The sequence below is a fragment of the Aythya fuligula genome, chromosome 1 (assembly GCF_009819795.1).
Source record: "Aythya fuligula isolate bAytFul2 chromosome 1, bAytFul2.pri, whole genome shotgun sequence".
In the NCBI taxonomy this organism is placed as follows: domain Eukaryota; kingdom Metazoa; phylum Chordata; class Aves; order Anseriformes; family Anatidae; genus Aythya; species Aythya fuligula.
Window position 1 is genome coordinate 197,199,806 of NC_045559.1, and position 23,665 is coordinate 197,223,470.

The following is a 23,665-nucleotide window of genomic DNA, read 5'->3' on the forward strand; positions in this document are numbered from 1 at the left end:
TTAAGAAAAATCTTTAAAATCTTAATTATGATTAAGAATAGAAAGTTCCTTTTCAGGAATTAGGTACCAAGTTTCTTGATTTGAAATCAAGAATAGCTTGGATGTTACTTTAAGATGTTACGTAAAATGCTTTCAAAATTGTTCTAATATTTTCAGGCCATCTTCTTGCAGGATATACCTATCATTTCTCTCCCTTTTTCTGCTCTTTCCCTTTGGCAGTCTCAATTTTTATGGATTCTAATATCTCCCAAGCAGTGGCTGTGTCTTTACTCATACCTGCCTGCATCATACATGGCATATTTTATATAATATAATAACCCAAGCAACATAAAATAGTAATTTCTAGAATGATAACTGCATTTCAATTAGGTTGTAGATGTTTTTGAAACCCTTAGGGTAACAATTCGTTATATATATGAAAAAGTAGTATGTGTCAAGCTTTATTTAAGATCCCTAGCCATAAAAGCATGTAGGTTTTGACATGGATTCCCACTCAAATTTGCAGGAAGAAGGCACCTAAGAAGAACAAAGGAGACTAAATAACTTTGGGGATTCCAGATTGCAGGGATTGTCTGATCAGCACACAGTCCAGGTCCTCTCTGAGCTATGAATTTTACAAGCATACATGTATGATGAAGACCGATTCCTGTTCCCAAGGTCTTGTATGCTAAACACAGGATAGTACACAGGACTGTAGGACAAGGAGTAACATGAGATCTAGTCTGTACCAGACCTGCCTGTTTTAGGGGACATCAGTTTGAAATCTCTGTTTTAGAATAACACAGACACACAACACACTTTTTGCTTTGAAACTAGTTGTTTCGTCTGGAGTTTTCGTGCATGGGCATCCCTAGTCAGGCATTTATTGCCTTTTATACAGAAATTTTCTACACGTGACCCTCCCTCCCGCCAAAAAAAAAGAAAATAAATAAATAATAATAATAAAAGTACTTTCCATGATTACTTTATATAGCAGCCATAAAATCTCGCTGAGTTCTGGTCCCTCCATACTTTTTCATCTCCCATTAAATTTGATGCTTCATTTTCAATTTAGAAATTAAGGTTGTATTTAGCAAGGGAGAATTTTTAATCCATATGGTGAAGCTACAAAAAGTCATTAACCCTCAGTCACTTCCTTATACCCGTTTTCTAAAGTGGAACTTCTAGTGTTTCCATGAATGGACTTGCAGTGGTAATTTGAAGGGACAGGTATAAGGCAAGAACTGGAGGAGTTCTGGAGAGATTACTCTCTGAGTAAGCCATGGGAGAGATTACTCTCTTTGGAGCTGAGAACCAAGTGCACTGATAGAAATGACACAGAGACTTGTAGTACAAAGCATCTGAATTCTCAAGTGTAAGATGGCATGAATGGAATTGTTTTAAGCAACTAACTCAGAATCAACAGCAAAAGGGAAGTGCTAGCTACAGTTCTACAGTTTATCTCATGTGCCCTGGTTTGCCCTCCCTAGCTGTCTGCGTCTTTTGTCTGAATATTTTATCCCAAGTTTGATATTCAACATCTCAATCTACCACTGAAAACTTTTTTTTTTTTTTTTTTATAATGCAGTTTTACAGATTTGAATGAAATCACTACATTCATTCGACTCTTAAAAGAAAAGCAGGTGCAGAAATGATGGCTGAACTAGGAGAACATTTTTTTACTTCATGCTTTCGAGGATTGCTCTTTTCCTACAGTGTCAATGCAGCTTAGGAATGTGACAGGTTTGCAAATGCTCTAAATATTTCATAGAGTAGCAGCAATATTTATAACTGAGCCACTGTGTGACCTTGACTGAGTTACCGAGTAGAGAGGCCATGGCAATCACAGACCATTTCAGAGAGGACATATGCAAACTTGTCCCCATAAAAAGCAGTGGTTTTGCACAGTTTAATTACTTAACTACAGAAGTTACAAAGTTATAAAAAACGGATGGCGAGTAGATCATCATTCTTTTCAGCTCTGCGGGGAGCCACTGTGAACATCTGCAAGACACTACCACCCAGAAGGCAGAACAAGGCAGGTAATGATGAGAATACACATGAGAATAATTATACCAAACACAGTTTCAGGACAGACAACTGGGGAAAATACCAGAAGACTTGATAGACCTGAAGTATGATACCAGCATCCATGAGGAAATCTGCAGACTTCCTGTGTATTTTATGGTGATATATATGAATTGTGCCAATAAACTAGGATACAATTTTGCTCAAAGACTGTCCTGTGAAAGGTGTAGGAGGTGAAGGAGATGTCTGGCAAGAACTCCAGAGTACGATACTACAAGTATGTGCTCTCTGAGAAAGGATTATAGTCTTTTTTGGGGGGAAAGAAAACACGGGAAAAAATTCTGACAGCCTGAGTTAAAAGCTGAGTAATAGGTTTAAAAACCTTTCATTCTTCCAGTGAATGCCTATTTGCCCATTGCTTTGCAAAATTATTTACAGTTTAGGCTGGCCGTGAAACTTATTAATAGACTTCAGTTTATTGCCAAATTATAGTAAGCACAGTGTGATACAGAAACTGTCCTGGCCACAGTTTTGTGCACAGCTGGGCAGGATAACAGCAGAAAGCTGCTGAGAGAGTGCTATTGACATCTGATGCTTTTTGACAGCCTTTGTGATGTGAACACCTTAACCTACTACCTAGAAGTATTGTCACAGCTTCCATGCAATCCAACACAGGCAACTTCCTGTGCATCACTGCCAGCAAGTGTCATGAACTTTCAGAGGAGACACAATACACCAGGTAGGAGAAGATCTTAAAGTCACATAACATATTTGACAAGGAAGAGCCTAAGAATCCTTGTGTCTTATCCTGATGCCACTTCCCTCCCCCCTATCTTTCACTCCCAGCCCCAGTGAAGGTTTACTGATGGAAAAATCAAATCCTGGGCACACAAAAGAAAATTATACTGAAAAAAAAAAAAAAAAAAAAAAAAAAAAAAAAAAAAAAAAAAGGAGAGAGAGAGAAAAAAAAGTAGGATAGTATGTCATTAGGAGGGGATACTAGACTAATCTTGCATTAAGAGTCTGGTGCCCCCTGACTACAAGTGAGCTGAATTGTCTAATGGTTCTTCTTAAAAGTGATACCATAAGCAGAACTACCTTGAATTATCTTTTAAATCTCCATAACCAGAAAATGTTGACGAGCTGAAACTGGTATTTCCCTTGAGAATATTAGAATCAGTGTGAAGAAAAAAGTAAGGTTTCTAGTCAAAATTTAAGTTCTGACAGAATTTAAAATTAAAAAACAACTCTTGTGTGTGGTTGTATGTAAGACTGAGGTAGAAACTGGAATAATATGTCTGAGGAAGTAAAGATTTCTCCTACTTCTCTAATATCTTCAGTGGATGCTCTCACCACTGATTCTTAGAAGAGGGTGGCAGAAACAGGGCAGAACAGGGTCTCAGTCCCTGTTTCCTGTCCAAATAAATAAATAAATAAATCAGCATGTTTTCACAGCATGGAAGAATAATTTCTGAAATATCAAAACACCTTTTGGAAAAGAAAGGCAATTTGCCACTTACCTTACATACTAACAGTATCTTCTCTCCCAAGGCTGTTAAGAGTGATGAAGAATGCATTATAAGTGGCCACATGTAACTCAAATTTCAAGCACAGACTTGAGGCTATGTTTGAGTCTAAATTTGAGCCATATCTCCTCTGCAAAGATATAGGTAGCTATGTAGGCATGAGCTTGAAGTTGACTGTCAGGACCATTAGAACAGAATCCTTGGAAACAGGTTACTTTTTATAAAGGACACAACCCTGTACCTACCTGTGTGAAGTGATTGCTGCCATGTGTTTCATCTTCCCTTGTGTGGCTGTGCAGACCTTTCTACAAAAGCATTGTCACAGCCTACAGCAAGGACAGCTGGAATTTTTATGCCAACTAATTTGTGATGCCTTATAATAAATGCTTTATCATGTTCAGTGGCATAACCAGATTGTTTCTAGTGCAATCATGTGGTAATGAGGCCACAGAATTACACTATCCTCTTATAAAGTGAGGCTCTTCTTTGGAGTTTTTAATCTCAAAAAAATGGCTTGATTTTCAAATGTATTGTTAAACTTTTTCTCCAAATGATTAATTACAAGTTTCTCAGTATTTTGGAGTACATCAAACTATACTAAAGGTTAGTCTTCTAGGTATCACATGCAATATGGAAAGTGAGTGTTTTGCTCACTTCTAGAAAGAGGACAGTGAAATGAACCTATTTCTATCCGTTCTAACTCTTGTGCTGGTCTCTCAGTTGCCACTGTACATAAAAGTCTTAGATTGAAGGTGATTTGACAGGTAGGCATATGGCTTTGTGTTTGATAGACTTCAATTGATTATTTTTCAACTACAGGCAAGACCACTTTCATTTGCCTGTGAATGAGCAGAGAATTGATGTTATGTAATAGCCCCATGTGACTGATGGGAAAAAGGAATTAAAGATTTAAGAACAATCTTTCCTTCCTAAACTTATTTTTTGTGCTTCTGATTAACACGTTAGTACTAATTAAATAAGCAACTTAGCATGATGATACATTTGTAATTAACAAAATAATTTGAACACTATTAAAAGACATGTTGAAAATATATCTCACTCTATGTAGACACCTGTTTAAAAGGTAAGTGCAACATTATTACAAATTTTAAGAATATCACATTTGCAAAATTAAAACTTCATATGCAGCAAATCTGGTTGGTTTGAATGAATACACTGCACAAACACTAAGAAAAGAATCACACTGAAGACATATGCTACATAGAATAAAGCAACCATTCATAAAAATCCACTTAGAATAACAACACATATAATGGCTCCTAATTTATTCCAAGAGAATTTGAACCATATGGCCTATATTACTATATTAATGTAATGTATCTGTGAAACATACTTGCTTAAGTGTAAGTTATATATGTAGCATTTAAAAGAGGAAACATATTTAAGAAAAAAATGCACAGTCTCAAAAAAAAAAAAAAATTGAAATTGGCACAATCATTAAAATAAAAAAACAGTGGCCTTAAACTAAATGTAAGTATGTGACCTACAATGGAAACTGCATCAAAATGTCTTTTCATCATGCTGGAAACTAAAATCTGCATCTGAACTTTAAAGCTCACTTATTTCTCAGCCACAGGACATGAAACACCTCACACTGCATCTACAAAGTATGTGAGAATAGCAAATAATATAGACCAGACTAATGAGTTCTGGTGATTTAATACAGAACAATTTAAGAAATTACCATCTCCAGCTGTCTGCCCTGCCTTCTGCCAGAAATTACTGCCCCTAAAAGAATTGGCAAAATAGGTGGTACATCCACTTCTTAGCAAAAATTGTTCTTGGCAGCTGGTGTTCTCTTAAAGTGCTATCAGTTTCAATTTTTGCTCATGGTACTTGTTGAACATTAAAGCATCTGAGGGCTTTGCTTCATGATCCATTTTGCATCTAGCAGGGGAGGCTACTGTAGGGGAGAAGTTGGGTAACCATTTCTAATTGTAGAGATCAGCTGTTTTTCTCTTGATTAATAGGTTGCAGGAGGAGTGAGTGCAAATATGACAATTGGGAATTGTCTTATAAATCTTAACATAACAGATTGCCACTACCGTCCTCTGGACCCATTCCACCAGCAAACTATATTGCAATGACTGTTGTATATTGACTACTTAGTGTATGCAATGCACCATAATAAGGTTTTCCTGGGCTTAGAAGACTACACTCATTTTAAAAATCCTGTGCAGCACAAGTATCTTCAAGCAGACCATTTTCAAAGCTGGAATGACTGAATGCTTAAGAAGTAATTTAACAAATAAACTCATGAAGGTGATTGTCAGGGTGCTGGGAGAAGCAGAGGCTCCTTGGGGTGGCAGGGCACAGCCTGGCAGCCAGGGCCCATCCCACCATACCATCCAGACTACAGGGCAGGCCAGGGGCTATCTGGGCAGCCCCAGCCCTGGTCATCTCCATAGGGATGGGGACAGGTCAGGGCTAAGCTGGTGTGTCAACCCAAAGGTGGTCCTGAAGCAGTGGGGCCCTTGGCAGGACACCAACATCCTATAGCACCATTGGGGAAGGGACTGACAGCCCTGGTCTGGGCTGATCTGGGACACAGCCAGGGTTGGTGGAGGTCCCAAGGAGGCTGTAACAATGTATCAGGGCTCTCAGAACCCTAATAGTAATCATGGTAGTCCATGTTCCAATGACCATTAAATTTTCATTAAGGTTCAGTTTAATTATTTATCTTTAAAGGAAATATAATTTCCATACATATCTAGGAGAAGCACAGATTAAGAAACATTCTCATCAAGCTTATTGGAGATTTTAGATAACTTGGGGGTAAAAAAAAACCCAACAACTGATTTCTGTTTAATTCTCCAGGGAGGCCAAGCTCTTGGTTGTGTTCTTCACATGACAAAGACATGAACTACAACCTACAGCACAGAAATCTCATTCAAAATCAGACCTAAGGAAGACATCCTCTACTAAAAATAAAATAAAATAAAATAAAATAAAATAAAATAAAATAAAATAAAATAAAATAAAATAAAATAAAATAAAATAAAATAAAATAAAATAATAAAAAGGCAGCTTAGAGCAAAGTGAGAGATATCAATCGGTTCTAAGTCTACCTGGTTTTGTGTCCCACTGCCGTGTTCAAAGGTTGCGTTCAGACACTGGGAGCTTCTTCAGAAATAATGCTAAAATGGTGAACCTGAACCAGATGGATGGCAAGAAGAGAAAAATACATAGTTCAGAAGCCTAGTTGCAAGGCTACTCAATGGGAACTGGGGAGAGTATGCTCGGATTTCCATTCTTCAGGCAATTGAGGGATTTGGCATTTAGGTGACATTTGTATGTTCAGTGCCCATTGGCAGAGTGACTAGAGTGCTTAAGCTCAGGAGTGCTTGGCACCCAATGAGAGGAAGCATAGAAGCCAAATATAGATATTCTGAGTCCTCTGGATCCATGCATAAAAGCATGGGTTCACCCCACTGCTCACTGAGCACTGTAATGAGTAAACAGCAGACAGGAGCGTAACTGTCCTACAGGGGGTCATTCAAATGTTCAGTCAGATGAAACCTATTCAGGTTGGTTGACAACAGAAAACAACAAAGATAAATAACCTTCTAAATTAGGAACTCTGACTTGTTGCCTCAAATTAAGATGAGTCAGGATCCTAATACTGAGATACTGAAATGCTTAAATTAGAAGTACTTAATGAGGCATTCTGCTCTCTCCCTTAGTCCTTCAATGTCTCAACTTTTCATCTGTAAAACAGGGATAATTCTACCCTGTCTTAAAAAAAAAAAAAAAAAAAAAAAAAAAAAATTTGTTGAATTAAATTAAACTGAATGAGGAATAAGGTTTCTAGAATCAGCTTCCACACCTGAATAAGAAAAGAGGACACAGATATCCAGAAGATGGCAGTTGAATAGTTCTAAGAGATAAAGCTTAAAGAAAAGCACTGAGATGAACATCAGTTTTTATTGTTGATTTCTTTGTTAAAAATGGCAGACTTTAGCAAACAATGAAAGTTTTGATTTTTCTTGTTTATGAATGACATTCCAGGGCAAGCTGAAAATCTGCTCATTCTCAGTCTTAAGCAGGAGGTTTTAACTCAGAGTTTTGGAGAAGCACATTTTCAACACTTCCATGAGGACTGCAGCATTGGCTTAGACCTTGTAATGTGAGATTCTTTTCACTGATGTTGGTGCTTATTTTTATACACCAATGTTTCATTCTCTTTTAACAGGTGACACTGTTTAAAGTTTTTCTAATATTCAATTAAAACACTCATGATCAACTGAATAATTTGAAATGGCACATAGTTTCCAGAGATATGTTCTCACAGTTTGATATTTGTAGAACATTGTACCCAGAATGGAGAAAAGATGAAGGAGATCTGGCTGCAAAATTTGCTTTGTGGAAGTTAGACTTTGAGAACAGCAGAAAAATAAAAAATAAAATTAAAATAAAAAACTAAATTGAATCATTACAATGCAATTAGATGAACAAATTAAAAATAAGAGGAATTGTGATTGATGAAAGACTACCTGCAACCACCTTCACAGTTCCTTTCAGGCATTTTGACTGTGAATTTACAATTTAGAAATACAAATAAATAAAAAGAAAAGATAAACCTTGCTAAGGAGGACTAAATCAATGTCCATAAGAAGGTCTCTGTTGTTGTTTTCTTTTGTTTTTACAAGGAAAACTTCACTTCTGTTCCTCTGACTTGCTACATGAGGATGAATTTATGGTCTGCTATAGAGCCCTTCCAGGGTAATTAGGTTCCACTCACATTAACTGATTAATGAAGTAAATAAAAAGAAATAGGACATAATAAGGCAAAATGCAATACCAATGAAGAGTACTTGTGTATTTAAAGATCTGTATGTGTCTGTATATTTTACTGAATGAAAATTTGAGTTCTGAGAATCTGAAAATGTAGGGGTTCTCCTCAGCTATGATTTACACTTACAGAGAAAATTTTTGTCTATTGTGAAAGTTCACTTTTTTTTTTTTTTTTTTTTTTTGAAAAGGTTCTGTGATTTGGAATCTCTAGAATATTCATTGTTCTTTGTGATTTAATAGACTTGCGTGTAACATACAATCAGCCTTAGTTCTGATTTTGGTCTTTATGTACAGATAAAGTTAAATGTGAGTAAATGAAAATTAATGAACTTTTAAAATTAGAAAATGCCTGTGTATCTGATAAGTTAAAAAAAAAATATATATATATAGAGAGAGAGAAAATAGACATCTCTTCTCACTGATATGTTTCCTAAGATTTTTTAGAAATTCAATGATTTTGAATTCTAACATCAATAAAACACACCTTCAGAAAATAATCCATGCAAATTACCTCTTACAGGTTCACTTTCAGTTCATAAAATATTTAGCTCTCTTTTTAACTGGTTATATTTATGATATTTTTTGCCCACTGGCTACTAATATTGAAGGTTTTGAAAGGACAGAAATCTTCAATAGAAAAGTCTTGAGCTGTTTCTTATTGCCTAGAGATACATATTAGTACTCCCTATCAGTTTCTCCTGAGCAAGTATAGTCAGCAGAAGCTTTGTCCCTGGAGTCAGTGATTACAGGACTGCCCTCTTGTGAGTCTCCAAATTTGAAGAAAGGTGAAGCTAATTAGCCAAGCTAATGAATTGATGCAGTTTCTGCACTCCTGGCTCTTCTGTAAGAGCCTTTATTTCTTCTTTAAGCCTTTGTCATGGTGGCTGTAAACATGGCTAGAGGACCATTAATTAACACCAAACAAACATACAAACAAAACAACAACTACTAGGAAAGTATGACTTTCAGTGTTAATGTTCACTGTTAACTTGTTCATACAAGTTTATACCGATAGACAGAAAGAGGGACAGGTAGGAAACCTATGATGTCATGTAATGTATTTGTTATGGAAGGACTTTTATAAAGAAACAGATACAGGAAAATATATATCCTTATCAAATATATCTATCCTGCTTACCAGAAAAGGTATATCATATAGATGAGTTTCTAAGACTTTCATTCCAAATTTCCTCTTATGATAAGCCTGAACAGGTGTGGTTGTATTTTATGTGCCCTACATTGAATACCTTCTTGCTGTCATTCCCATCTTTTTAGAAAGCAAACATTGTTCAATGTACATTTGAAGTCTTCACTAGCTTCTTTGGAAGTTTTTGTCTCACTAGCTTCAGTATTTATTTAACTTGACTTTTATTATCAATACATGAGGTGTCTATTCCAAGATCAGTCTATACTATACTATAGATATAGTCTATACTAGATACAGTCTATACTATATCAGTCTATAGCCTGTAATTTGTCTATGGACAATGAAGAGAGAAAGTATCTCAAAATACCAGTTAATCATATTGGTCTTGGATAAATATTTTGGAATAGGACGAACACCAGAGTTTGTCTTTCTCAACGGATTGTAGCCTGTACCAGATGAGGTACACACTATGACTTTCTGCCCATGTTCAGACTCTAAATGCTAGGCCTGAATTGAACAAAGAAAGATGTCAGTTTTAAAGCTAGAATAGTTTCAAAGCATTTCTTATAAATTAATTAGAGAGCATATACATGCTGGGAGACAACAGTCTTCACAACAGTTATTTTTTCTGTTGTTTCTCTGATTTAGATTTCCAGTTTGGAAATTTTATTTGCAATCAAAGGGTGGGCCTTTGATGTGAGACAGTGTTCTACTTGGGCCTTTTTAATTAAGTGGCTCATTCCATAAAATATAAACACTTTACATAAAAATAAGTTAATCTATTACACATAATTAAGCATTATATATTGGAGCCACACATCAGTGACTTGAGTTATATCAATGGACCATTTCATTTATTGACAGTGACAGCCCAAGTTCTTAAATACAATGATAAATGAGTTCTTTTCAAGGGAATGATACTTCACCTTGGCAGTTTGCTCTCTTTTTTCATGTTTTAGAGACAGCTAGGTTATCAGTTCATAAGTATCCTAAACAGGCACTCTTCCATTCAGTTAGCTTCCACAGTCTATCTCCCGCACTAAACTCTTCAGGGTTATCTGGAGGTGACCAGACCTTATAGTCTGGCCTTTATAGTAAGAATATATTTGGGAGAACATCATGTGTCTTACCCAAATAATTTTGAAGACAAAAAGCTACTCTGACTTTGTAAGGCACAGAGCCGGCTCTGTTTAATGTTGTTGAGTGCACATCTCAGGCCAGAGAGGAATTTATCTTACTATTAAATAGCGGTGAAGAAACATTTCTTTCTCTTCTTTGATAATATGGAAGAATGTACTTCTTGAACTCATTGAATTCAGTGAAATGAACATAAATCTCATTGATAAAAAGCAACGTATTGTAGCTCTTTGGGAAACTTTTCTTTTCTTTTTTTTTTTAATGAAATACAGTAAGCAATGTCTTAATAATATATATATATATATGTATGTATGTAAAACTTGGCCTTTTTCTGTGCAGGATATTTTCATTTCCCAGGAAGATATTAAAAATTTACAAAAGACCTAAATGTAATGCTACTGTTCAAAATTTGTATTAGATGGAAGCTTTAATTATGTTGCTACATGTTTTTATTTTTCTTCATGGGCTGTAATTTTGGCCAGGCTATGTAATCTACAGCAATTGGGTATAAGTTATCATCTACATTCTCTTAAGCAAACTAAATGTCTGGCTTAGGAAAGACAGAAAAACCACTTACTATCCTTTTATAGTAATTAGAACTGACACCTCTGCAACAGTTTTAGAAAATCCTTTGGTATCACTTATCATTAAAACATGTTTTACTGTTTTGCAAATAAAATTACTCTTATCTGGTGTTGTAGAATAAGAGCTCTCAGTGCTTTCAAACTGATTGTGTGAATACATTCCTGATTTCTCAAGCTGTCTAAATACTTGCTTAGTACTGAGGTGACCTGGATGTCCAAGGATGTCCCGGATGTTTCATGTGATGGTTTTCCCATAAGCGTTTTGTCATATTCATTAGCCCTCAGCAGAGGTCTCATAACCAATGAACATCTCAAATCACAAATGCATATGTTCAGGCAGTGCATTTGAAGCTTAAGTATTTTTTGTTCTGGAGGTTTACCTGTGGAATATTTAGAAATACTGAATACTGTAATTTCCAACTTTTTACACTGTGGATTCAAAGAAGAGCTATGTTTATGCACTTTTTAATTTTCTCCAACAGAGTTGTCTTCTGGTCTGTTGAGAGCCATAAAAGGAAAACCTGTCTTCTGTAATGTTGCTTATTCTGTTGCTTGACTGTGAGATAGGCTATCTCCAAGAGATGATCAGTCTCAAGAGTAAATTACTCTTCATCAAGTTACTTCATGAATGGTCTTAATCAACCATGGAACCATAGGCTCAAGCATGGAGCTTCCCAGTATTAATAGAAATAGACTCTGGTTTCTCTTACAGTGTTTGAAACTGGAGCAGAATACTCAATTTTATGTATGGTTAGCAATATTTATTCAATTTCCTCACATGTCAATGGTGATAGAACAGGGAAATGGTATTCCTACAGTTGGTCAGATTAAAGGATTTAATAAAGGTGCATTGAAACATGAAGCAGCCTTTTCCTCATTTGCACACTGAGGTCCTGCTCCCCTGATTATTTAAAAAGATGTGATTGTTTGCACAACAGCAACATTTTGTGGTGAACCACTGCACTGGGTCTAGTTGAGATGGAATTTATTTTCTTCATAGCAACCCATAGGAGCTGTGCTTTAGACTGGTGACCAAAACAGAGTGGATAACACTCCAGTGTTTTACCTATTGCTGAACAGTACTTTGCATGGTGCCAAGGCCCCTTCTTTATCCCACTGTGCTGCCACAGTGAGTTGGATGGGATTGGGTAGGAGACTGGGAGGTGACATAGCTGGGACAGCTGACCAAAACTGGCCAGAGACATTCTGGCCAAAGAGACTGGCCAAATAGGATCATGCTCAGCAGTAAAACTGGTACAGGGAATAGGGGAGGAGTTTTTCCAAGGTAGCCATTACTCGGAGTTTGTCTAGGCATCAATCTGCTGGTGGGAGGTGGTGAGTGATTGCCTTTACATCACTTTTTCTTTTTTTTTTTTCCTCCATCCTCCACTTATTGATTTATCTTTATCACAATTCATGAGTTTTTGTCACTTATGCCTTTCCAATTCTGTTTTCCATCCCATTGCAGGGAGAGAGAGGAGCTGATGGCCAGGGTCAACACACAGTGGCCATGTAGTTCCTTGGTAGAGTTCCTTCAGCACAAGGCCAGGAATTGACCTGTCTTGTTTCCCACAAAAAATCCTAGAAGCTGTAGGTTGGAACTGTTCAGGGAGATAAAGTGTAGTCTACGATTTATGTAGAAAGTATTGTAAAAGTCTAATTCGCTACCAGAGTTGCTCCAAAAAGATTTTGTTACTAATTTTGTCACACAAAATACTCCAGAATATAAGCACACAAAAAGAATTTAGAATGATCTTTTATTCATTTATTTATTTATTTATTTATTCTCCATTGGCTGTCATAGATGAGATGGAGTAAAGGTTAACATTTCTAGCATTATTCCATCTTTCAGCAGAAACATGCATGGATGAGTTAGAGTATTTCTGAGAGAAGTAATGAGTAGTAATGGAACAAACTTGCCCCAAATGGACATTGGAAACAATGTCTTCACAACTAGTCGTTTTGACATGATAACCAAGATGATTATCTCTGCTGAGGTGCACATTAGGTCAGGAGCAGAAATGTTTTAATGTAGTTACATTGCCTTCAAAACCTGAACTGGGTTTTCCCTGTTCTGCTCTGCCCTGCAAGGTCAGGGCTTTTGAAAACACAATCCACTGCATAGTGTGGGCATGTCCTTAGCTAGCTTATGTGCAGGAAAACTGATGTATTCTTGAAGGTAGCTTTGAAATAATTATCCCAAGGTAAAGTACATGTTAGAGTGCTCAGGGCTTCATGCATTTTTTTTTTTGTTTGTTTGCTGGAGTGCCTTCAGAGTGTATCTGGGACTGGACTAAATACAGCCTAATTAAACAGAATGAATCAGATACTGTTAAGTGACTACCTCAGTCTTGAAAGGATGAAGAGAAACATGTACAGCACATATACACAGGCCTCTGAGACAAAAAAAAAAAAAAAAAGAAGTATCTGAGGAAGAGATGATAGATGATACCCAAGTATCCTGGCCTCCTGAGAAAAGTAGCATGCCCATACACACATCCATATTTATACACGATATATGCATTATAGCTTGAAAGATCTTCTAAGACTTGTTATCTTAAATTAGACCATGGCTACCATGCACAATTGGCAATTATCTGATGTGTGAAATCAACCGTCTGGAATATCTAAGAGAAAAGCAAAACTGAGACAAATTGAGCTCTGTTGGCCTCTCTAGTCTGATTAGTTCATGCTGTCACTGAAAGTGAAGCTGGATCTTTGGATGTCATTCTTCTGTTATCTTACATGGCGATGTTAGATATTTCTGCTTGTTCCCATTAGTACTTCCTTGGAGTCATAATTAATTTATATTAGCTAAGACAATTTCCATTTGCTATGACAGTTCTCCAGCTCCCTCAGGCTTCTCAAATAATAATAAATTGTCTAAATAAGAGGCATTACTTTACTTCTGCTCCAATGTTTCACATTTTGAGGGTCCCTAAACCTACTCAGTAATGCATGTTTAATAAATTGGATTTCAAATGGACTACTAGTCCTCACCCATATCCCTAATGTGGCTTGACTTCAGTGTTGTTGTTTTTTTTTTTTTCCTTGCAGTGATGTGTCAATCCAATGATCATAAGAAGTTATATTTGGAAAACTACACATGCTCTTGCTGAGAGGATTAAAAGGGTGAATTTATAGCTTCCCAGTTGGATGGAAGAAACCATTTTTCATACTTGTGTGCACACACAAGTGATTAAGGGAAAAAACATGTTTTGTACTCTTAACTACAGCTGAATTCAATGATTAGTGTCCCAAATCCATTCTGTCAAATGCTGAACCATATATATATTAATACAGTTACTTCATCACTCATGCTTCTTCTTGCATAGTTAATAAATAGGTTCTTGTTAGCAGAAAAAAAAAAAAAAAACGAGAAAAAATGCAAATTTTTAGTTGGAAATGTGTTGTTGATCTTGCATTGGGAAGTTAAGCATTTAAATGATTTTTTCTTAGCTGTGCAATACTGGAAGCTCTGCATACACAGATACGTTCATGTTACACTCCACTACTGTTGGCTACTGTCAATAATTGCTACCATTTTACTTTCTGAAAAACCCTCCTTAAAATGGGATTCTGTTTTGGCAGCTCAGTGAAATAAGCTTGAGATTCTTGTGCTCTGTTCTCTCTCATTTTTGCAGAGATAAGCATCTACTTTCCCAGAACCCAAACTATTGCAGAAGCTGAAGTGACAGTCTCTCAAGGAGCTAATGAGTGGAATAACCTCAGGGAATGAAGGATTTGCCTGCTCTGCAAAATGGCAGTATGATTGTAGCATGAACAGCGATCCTAGCTGTATTGTACCTTGTATGGTTGTCAATGGTTGCGATTACAGATAGTGGAGATCTTTTGACATTTGAGGCATCTTTTGCCTCATTTAACTGTATTTCTCTTCTCTTGGTATCTTTGCAGCTTCCCATTCCTGGAATTAGATATATCAGCCCTTCATAGGCATATATAGCTTGTATCAAAACCTCCACATCACTGCTGCTTTAATTACCTTTCAAGTCAGAATAAAGCTTATGTAGACAATTATTTCCCTAAGACACAGCTGATGTGCACTGCAGGTAAAATCTGTACTGCCTCATCAATGTTTTCTGACAGGGTTTTACACATTCTCCAAGGTTTCAGCTTTACAACTGAGGTGGATAGACCTACCTAGTCATTTCCATTCAGTTTGCTCACAGGGTAGGTAAACTGGAGTTTTCTGCAGTGATTCTCCAGAAGGTCAGTCCTTCTGAATCCAGCTGCATGCATGCATAGAAATATAGAATATATAGAAATATTTATGTATAAGAGAGATGATGACAATACATATAAGGAAGTTAGGGTGTATGGTGAATGCAGGAAATGTGTATAAATAGCAAGGGAAGATTTGTATGAGTAGAGCTTGGACTCCTCTGCAGTTTTTATTGTTATTCAAGCAGGACAGACTAACTCATTTTAAATGAGGATGGAAGATTCAAGTTGTTTTGTTTCTTTGTTTGATTTAGGTCAGATAGCAAATGCTCATCCACTCCATGTATCAAAGGATTTCAGTCAGGGAGAGGCATTCATTTTCTGCATGAGATGCAACATCACAACTTTTCCCTCATATGGCTCTCAACATCTCTTTCATAAACTTACCACATGGGAAGGTAAGTCTCTGTCATTGTGAAGATTTAATGTAACATGAAGTCAGGAGATGAGCTCTTAAGGGGTAGTTTTAACAGCTTACCTCCACCCCAATACAACCCAACCCTGCATTAGCCCAGGTTTTCAGCTGTTCAGACACTTCTGAAAAGTGCGGATCTTTGCACTGAAAAATATCAGTATTTCAACTCTAAAAGTTCAAATGTCACAAATAAGATTACATATAAGACTGATAAAGTTGTATGAGAAATAATGAGAAAAATGTTGCAGTATTCTTTATCTGCCTTGAAGTTTATGGGCATTCAGAATATACTTTTCTCAATTCTCCCAACTGGACTTGAAGCAGGGTTGGAAACTGTGTATGGTCTTTTATTTTTTCTCAGATAAAAAAATATAACTAGTGCTTCAAAGGCATGGGGTTTAAATACCCAAAAGTACCAAGCTTTAAAATAAAGTAACAAAGAAGGCAAGAATGGACCATACAACATAAAAGTTGTCAAGTTCAAAAAGATCTTGTCCCAAAAGCATAGAAAGATAAGAATGGGAGAAAAATAATGAAGGTACCTATAATTAGAAAATATAATTACTTGGGAAGGATACAAAGGCAATCATAGGTTAAACAAGGACAAATCCTGTTTTTAATAACTGTCAATAATGTGCAGGTTGCTTATTCCTTTTGCCCTCTTCAGTGAATCAGATCTAAATTTATCATACTTTTTCATACCTGTTGAATCCTGCTTCTCATCTGTAGCCACCACTGTGTGATTCTTGTCATGGTATCCTACAAGCTTTGCCTTCCCATTGTGTCTGTAGAACCTGGTTTGTTCTTTAAAATTCTGGCTGTGATTGCATAGATGATTCTGGTCCTTTGTTTTGCAGGGACAAGGAAAAGTAAGTTGTCAAGAAAAAATCATAAGACTTGAACAATATTATACCAAAATGCGTAATCAGGGAGAGAAAACTGGTATTTGGGAAACTGAAGGCACTTCTCTGTTCATATAAGCAACAGGGGTTTACCGAATATATCTTAAAAAATAATGTCTTATGTACGCATTTTTTATTACATATTACTAAAGTTGCCACTTAAGGGATACAAAATAACATGATGTGCATTTGCTTTGTTTTTATATTTGAATAAAGATATAGTATTTTCTTATATACACGTAAAATACATCTAGTAATTGATCTAGCTCTAACAATCTTTACTATGGCTGAAGGTTCAAAACAATAAAATAAAACAGTAGGTAGTGTATAGCAACAAATATACATTAAAAGCTAATAGAGTCCAAATACTGTCTTTAATGGAAACTTCAGCACATGAGAAAACATGTCTAACGGTTAAATATGATAATATATACAAGAAGCAAGACTTCTGAATATGGCATTTTTTCCATACTTTTTGGAAATGGGAGAATAAACAATAATAAAAAGTTATGAGAGTGGAATATATTCTTTTTCTTCAGTCATTCTTTTCTCATTCTAAAAGCTGTTATGAAAAAAAAAGACTTTGAGAAACAATTTTAAAAATCTCAATGTACTATATTTAGTAAGATGAACCTGCATTTACATTTCCAAGTTTTACATTTCTAAGCCTTGCAAAACAATTTTCAGTCTTACAAAATTTGTTTTCTTTATTATTATTATTATTATTATTATTATTATTATTATTATTAGGCCAGTTAACATGTTTCAGAAATGCTGCAGCAGAAAAGATGCATGTAAGTGCTATAGTATTGAAATCAGATTATTTGTATGTATAGTTATCTAGTATGTTGTTTCTAAAATATTTTTTAAAGTATATTTTCTTTTGTCATAAGAAGGAGGTCAACAAAATAGATAGTCCCTCTCTGCTCCACACTGGTGTGGCCTCACTTCAAGTATTGTGTGCAGTTTTGGGTACCACAGTATAAACAGGACATAAAACTATTAGAGTGTCCAAAGGAGAGCTATGAAGATGTTGAAGGGTTTAGAGGGAAGGTTGTATGAGGAGCACCTGAAATCATTTGGTTTGTTGAGCCCAGAGAAGAGGAGACTGAAGGAAAACCTCATGGCGGCCTGCAGCTCCCTCACGAGGGGAGCAGAAGGGCAGGCACTGAGCTCTGCTCTCAGGGGACAGCGACAGGACCTGAGGGACCGGCATGGAGCTGGGACAGGGGAGGGTCAGGCTGGGTGCTAGGGAAAGTTTCTGCACCCAGAGGGTGGTAGGGCTGCCCAGGGAAGTGGTCATGGCACTGGGCCTGCTGGAGCTCAAGAAGCATTTGGAAAACACTCTCAGACACATGGTCTGATTTTTTGGTTGTCCCACGTGGAGCCAGGAGTTGGACTCCATGTTCCTTAAGGGTCCCTTCCTACTTGGGATATTCTATGATTCTGTGATTTAAGAATGTATAAAGACATTTTCTGTGATTGAGATTAAATTATAATTTGACTCCTAACCTGAAAGAAATAAATATAGTTTTAAAAATTTAGTAACAATTGCATATATTTTATTTTTTCTCCTAACGGACTTTATTTTTAAATTACGTTGTTTTACAATAAATCTTGCAGCTGAGAGGAGGCCAAGTGGTAGAAAGCTAAAGCTGTGCCAATTCTAAAAAAGGGGAAGGGAGAAGACAGGGAACTACAAGCTCATCAGTCTCAAATTCAGCCTAGGCAAAACAATGAAACAGCTGGTAAAAGTCTTGACTAATAATTAAAACAACAAAAACAAAAGACACTAACTAACGACAAGCAATATGGAAGTATGGAATTATGGAAAATAAATTTCCTGTAACTTAGTACTTGTTTAAATGTCACTCAGATTGATACAAGTAAGAGTTTTCTTGTACAAAAAATTTCATTGGAATTTTACCTGGTATTTTAGAACAACTTACCTAAATTCAGTAAATAGCCCACAGTAAACAGATGGGAAACAATCTGGCTATAGGTGCCACATATAGGTGCCCAAGAGGGTTATGAAAGGCTTAATTCTTTTCCTTTCACTGTGTACCATTTTCAGCCATGTACAAATAAATAAATAAATCCTTAAAATTATTATTAATCCATATGGAGAAGACACAAAGATTGAGGAAAAAATAAATAACAAAATAGTTCTCCCATTAAGTAGGGTAAAAGTAAAGTCTTTTTTTTTTTTTTTTTTCACTTAGAGAGAAAATTCTGTATGCAGGAGCAAAGAGCAAAGACTGAACTTCTCAGAGGGGGCAATATTTGCCCTGACCACCATGTTCAGGCATCCCCTCCAGATCCTTCAGCTCCTTTTGTAGAGTTAGTTTCCCCAGCCCAGAAGCTCACACAAGCAACTGTTGCTCTAGGGAGGTAAGCCATGCCAATGGCAGTCCTAAGAGAGCAGGCACGGCTATAATAGATCCAGTGGCTAGAAATGGAAACTAAATGAGGGAAAACTGCAATTAGACTCTCATTTCTGAAACAAATTGTAACCAATCTTTGCAACAACATTTTAGTGGCTGTCACGGGTTCTCTGGCAAGACTATTCATAATTTAAGCACTGAGTTCAGTCAAAGAATTCCTATGGGTCTATGCTGTGTAGGAGGTTGGACTACCTTGTCACAGTGGAACTTCCTCACCTTATAAATATGAATGATAATACCATCTATGTATTTCTTAAAGCGCAGTATCTGGATTTTACATAGGATTTTCAGCTTTCCTTTAAAAAATAATAAATAACATAAAAGCAGAGCCAAGCCTAATAAGGAAAGCCTAATAAGAAAAATGGAGATAGCTTTGTGCTTCTTATTTTTTAAGAAATCTTAGAACTTCTGAGTCTTTTTTTTTTTTTTTTTAATAGCATTTGCTTGACAAACTACAGATGTGCTCATGTTTTGCTTCATCCACAGTGGTTCTCCCAGGCATCAGTACTAAACTTTTTGCTATGAATGTGTCATATTTATCTATGGGAAGGCAAAATACTGATTTTCATTGTATCACTGTAATAATCTGTTTCTTCAGTTCATATTAAAGAGAAAATATATGAAACGATCAGGTCTCATCTGTTCCTCAGTGCTCCTCAGTTTGATGATATGAGACTATTCTTTCCCCACATTTTCTGATTACACACAGGGAATTGCCTCAACTAAGACTTTGCTGTGTAGTGCCTTTAGAAAGTTTTTCTTGTTATCACTTTGAAAAAGAATGTCTTGTTATCACTTTGAAAAAAAAAAAAAGTATGTAGCATAAATACTCTTCATGCCTTTAAATTTATTATCCTTCTAGATATTATACTCTTGAAACAATCAAAATAAATCTGACAATACAGTGCTAAAATTTAAAAAAGAAATAAAATCTACTGTAAGTGAAGACAGGGTCCTAACTCCCTTAAAGAGGAGTTTCATAAACTTTAGACACAATATGAACTATGCTGGTGATCACCCTTAATTTTTCTGCTGTTGGTTACCTGTTGTTTGAGTTTCTTGTGTGCTGTGAAAGCTGTAATATTTCTTCTCCTGAAAAAATAGTAACTGCCCTTCTAAAGCTTGTGAATGGTCTCCCATTGGAGCAACTCTGTGCAGCACTGCTTGTTACTGTTCTTCTCTTTAACAATTAGCATTCAAAATAAATTTCTCAGAGAGGGTGAGTTCAGATGCAGCCCTGGTGTTTTTTTTTTTTTTTTTGTTTTGTTTTGTTTTGTTTTTTCTGCTTACTTTTTCCCCTCAAAATGTAACAGGTAGGGAACTAAGAGAAGAACACAGCCTTTATGTTATATGGCCATTAATTTTAGTCCCAGGGATGGATAGCATTCCAATTCACACTCCTTTGTTGTACTGCATCTGTGATTACCCTGGAGAATAAAAAGAATGAAAAAGTAGCTCCCTTGACTCTCTTCTTTATTACTCCAGGCATAGAGTATCATTATCAGCCTTAGAGTTGACATAAGAGCCCTCAGGTTTGTCAAAGTACAAGCAGTGAAATAGTAGTTAAGATTCCTTTTGGACATTCTTTCTCCACGTGGTATCACCTAAACAGTTTATTTCCAATCACTTCTCGACTATGTAGTCATGAACCTGGATTCAACACACTGGACTATATAGGAATAAATTCTTAATAATAATCGAGTCTGTGTTTTCTAAAATAACCCCCCAAATGTACTATTTTCCGGTCAGCATTAATATATTCTATTCTATATTGTGCATTCATACACAAGCCTATTATTTCCACCTTCCTATTATATAAATTAATTAGTTAGGAAATTACCAAACATTAATAGCAGGCCAGTAAACACTCAATATGGGAATGGATTTCTCCAGTGTGGTGGGTTTTCTTTTTCTTTTGCTTCTAATTTAGTACTCAGCTTAGATTGTATAGTTTTTCTTGTTTCTGGGAAAAAATAATTTAATTTCATCACTTTATTCTTAATTACAATACATTGAAGAAAAATGCATGAAACACATATTTTTGAATTTCTGCAAGAAAGGAATTCAGAAGGACTATAGACTATTACAAAGTGTAAAAAATGTGGATATCCTGATTCAGCTACAGACCGGTGTGCTGATAGATAGGCTACATTTGCAGTTATAGTGGTAAAATCTGGAAACCGAGGGATATCTTAGATGTTTTTCTTATGATGATATGAATTCCACTTGGAGGTTTCATTTATTCCCACCTGATTATGAAGGCAATTTAGGGGTATTAATTGAGACTTGAACTTCTAAGTTTTAAATTCCCAAATTAAAGCAGATGAATCCTCCACAAAATGACAGTCAAAATTAAATCTATGTCTTTCAAAAGTAAAAAGATTCAATAGATTTTTCTTTTTTTTTTTTTTTCCTGAGATGTTAACACAGCACACATGCCACCTAATCTTTCTGTTGAAAAATTATGACCAGATGTATTATCAGCATTCTTGTTAGTCTTTTTGTGCCCATTTTCTCAGGTAGCTTAATTCCAGAAGAAATGGTACTAATACAAGATAATACTCCTTCTGTGGAGATACAGTACTTTACACAAATGCACCCCTTAAGCATGAGCCATTTTCTTAGCTTCCTAGTTCTTTTGAAAGTAAAATTCTGTGAGCCTGATCCTGCATTGGACAAGTCTTGGCATTCAGTGATTATATGTGGTGTTCAGTGATAGACATGAACAAGTTGTTATTTCCGGAAAATCAAGTTAATTAAAGAGTCTCTCAGCTGCTTTCACATTGGGTTTTCATTGTTTCATGGGGTTTCATATGTTTTCTTAAAGCATCAGAATGCAGTTTTCACCAGATGTGTTTCAGTGTTTGATATTTAAGCAATAATGAGTAAATGTGACTTGTGAAGCATGCAGCTGGAATGTTGCTTTAATTTGTTTCTAGGTTTCCTTGTATAACACGGTATATTACCTCTCTTTCTCCTCCTTCCTACATGCCTCCTGTTCTACACTTTCAGTACCATGTTATTACACACCCTTCACTGATTACATCCTCTTCACACCCCCACCTTTCCCTTTTTCTATCTGTCACATTCTGCACCTGTATCCATAAATGTAGAGAATAGAAGGTGTAACCTGGGAAATATTTTTTTGGGAGGTATCTGAACTTGTCAGAAATCTTTTTGTTGCAGAATTACAGTTTTCATCATGCCTTTCAGCCAACACTGTGAGAGAGCCCACCTCTGTTGCTTCCAGTTCAAAAACTTTATAAAAATTGCATATATATCCACGTGGTTCCAAAATCACTTGGCTAAAGCAGCCAGAATTCAGCCATAATATTCTGCGCTTGCAAAAGCATTTCAGTTTAGAAAAAAATATAATGAAATAATAGAAAAATTCAAGAGCTTTACAGAGTTGGAAGGCAGGATGTAATGCAGACCGTAGTGAATATGGCCTTTGGTGGTTGGACATTGCACTGAGAGTAGGAACATTGCTGAGACTGAAGAGATGAAATGTTGATCATAGATTAGGGGAACTTCTTTTCTTCACTGGGGTGGTAAAGAAGGATCACAGGAGAAGGGAAAGGATGCAGAAAATTCTGATACATGAAACACGACCTCCAAATAACTCTACTGCTGGGTTCCAGATAAATACTGTGACACCTAGAGAGGTAGGTTTCACAGCTGACCTAGAAAAGTCTTGGATATCTAAAAATTGTTTTCTTACTCAGCACATTTTTGTGCTGATGGAGATGGCAAGAGCTTTCTATAATGATTTTATTCCTTTTCTTCATAGCCTTAAATAAGTTTTGATGTCTACCGACAACAGAAAAGAATCAGGAATATGATTTGACTGATACTGACCAATATTTTTACAGCAATAAGAAAAAACAAAAAAGATTTGCAACTCACTGTTCTGTGATATTGGAACAGGACTTAGTGGGTGGACAGGAAAAGCATCCAGGGAGTAGCAATATGGATTGAGCCAAAATCGACTTTTCCCTTTGTTTTCAGAAAAGCAAAACCCTGACTTCTCAAATTGATACAAAATTGGGTCTTTAACTTAGTTTTGAATTTAAATAATTACTTTAACTGAACTGTTAATTGTTGGAACTGCTTATAAAAGAAAACTGCTGTTTTCAAGCAAAATGTGGAAACATCTTCTACAAGATTCCAGAATTAAGACTGGAAATTTCTCACCTTCCCTGATTACCCACTGAATGCAATTCATTTTACTTTCCAGAGCTCTAGCTTTGACAACTTTCCTATTAATTAGTAAAATATGACTCTTTCTATAGCCAAGGGAAAAAGAATCAGCAACAATTAGGAAATTAGTGATTAAAACACCCAGTCAAGGCTGAGATACCCGTCACAGCAATTTGAATCCAAGTCTTTCCACTTCATGGGAACCATCATTAGCAACCTTAGTGGAAGGGAATGAAATCCTGAATT